The following is a 1,790-nucleotide window of genomic DNA, read 5'->3' as shown; positions in this document are numbered from 1 at the left end:
AGAGGGGTGGTGCAGTCTCCTTCCTTGGAGGTGTTTAAGCCCCAGGGAGACAAAGCCCTGGCTGGGATGACGTAGCTGGGGCTGGTCCTGCTTGGAGCAGGGGGCGGACTAGACATGACCTCCTGGGTCCCTTCCACTCTCACTGTCTGTGGGTCTATGAGAAAGCTGCTGAACGGAGCCAGCGAGGAATTACCCCCAGTGAGGAGTTAGCATCCAGCTCCAAGCACAAAGGGCACGTGTGGCGGAGCCTGAGCTGGTGGAGTGGGTCTCAGCCTCCTCCTGCAACCATGGGGCCGCTATGCAACCATCCCATGTGTTTGTCAGGAGAAGCAAACCACGGGTCACCTCCTGAGATGCCCGGTAGCACCACCACGCACCCAAATGTGCGCCCCGCATGAGCTGGCAGCACCAACGCCAGAAGCAGTGGCTGTGCAGCATATTGGGAGCAGACCATGTAGAAAGGCTGCACTGGAGACGCCACGGAGAAGAAGGCAGCAGTGGGATGCCGGCTGCCGTGGCCCCCATTCCCTGCACGAGGCCTGTGCTGAGGGCATCTTATGCAGAGTTTAGCAGATGGTTGTCTGGGCTGGTTTGCACAGGGCTGATCCTGGGGCATCTGTGACCTCTGCAGCTGCCTCCCAGCCCACTTCCCACAGCAGCCATGCAGTTCAGCATGAAAACCCCATCCCGAGCTGAGGGTTGAACGAACTGGATCGAAAGACGGGCCAGCGGCCAGTTTCTAGCAGCGCAGGGAGGGCGCGTGGCCCTGCTCCGGGGTGCACACGCAGCCGGTGTAGGTCTTAAGGATAACATGGTTGCATCAGAAGCTAAAAACAAGTGCATTTGCTTAAAAGCTACCGTACACTGAAAAATGATGCAAACAAGCACGTAAAGAAGCTTTAAAATTTGCTTTATATTGCTCACTGCAACTTGCCAATGAGTGAGTGAGAACTGGGCCAAGTCAAACCATGGCTTTGTCTGGAGATGAGTGAGTACAGGGAGGTGTTGGCAGCTGCTCTAGGAGGGGGCTGTGGCAGAGCGGGACATGCTGCATCTCACCTGCCTCCAGCTAGATGCCCCCGCCCCCAGTTAGGTTTTGATTAGCTGCCTCCAAAATGCCCATCCATCTCCAAGGGTGTAAGTGGCAGAGACAAAAAGAAATGTGAAAATCTAGAACTTCGGGTTCAGCGATGATCCCTTTTATTAGACCAGCAGAGATGCTGCAAATAAAGAAATAAAAAGGTCTTTTTCTGCCAGCCTGAAAGCTTGCTGAAAAAGAGCTCGGGGCTTGCGACAGACATGATCTCTTTTATTAGACCAACAAGATTTTTTTTGGGGAAAAAATGTCTATCACTGTAAGCTTTTGGGCACAAACCCCTTCATCAGTTGTCAGAGAAAAGTTTGTAAAATACGGCTCCAGAAAAAGATCCTTTTTTGTTGCTGTTGCCACGTCTCCATCGGTCTAATAAAAGTATTGTTTTCGAACCACCGTTCTGGATTCCTGCATTTCTGGACACCTGCAACCCCCCCGCTGCTTTAAAGACACGTGCAAATACGGTAATTAATTACCGCACCGCTGGCAGCCCATTTCCCGGCCCCCCCCCTTGTGCAGTGGTACATCCCACCCCCTCTTGTGCAGTGGTTTGGCCCGGCCGGTGGGGGCGGGGGGGCGTCTCGTGGTACATCCCACCCCCCCTCTCGTGCAGTGGTACATCCCGTCCCTATTTGTGCAGTGGCTTGGCCCGGCCCGCGTGGGGCAGGATGCGCCGCGTAGTACATACCCCCCCTCC

The sequence above is a fragment of the Crocodylus porosus genome, unplaced genomic scaffold, assembly GCF_001723895.1.
Source record: "Crocodylus porosus isolate Cpor-Errol unplaced genomic scaffold, CroPor_comp1, whole genome shotgun sequence".
NCBI classification, from domain to species: Eukaryota; Metazoa; Chordata; order Crocodylia; family Crocodylidae; genus Crocodylus; species Crocodylus porosus.
Note: the sequence above shows the minus strand (reverse complement) of the source record.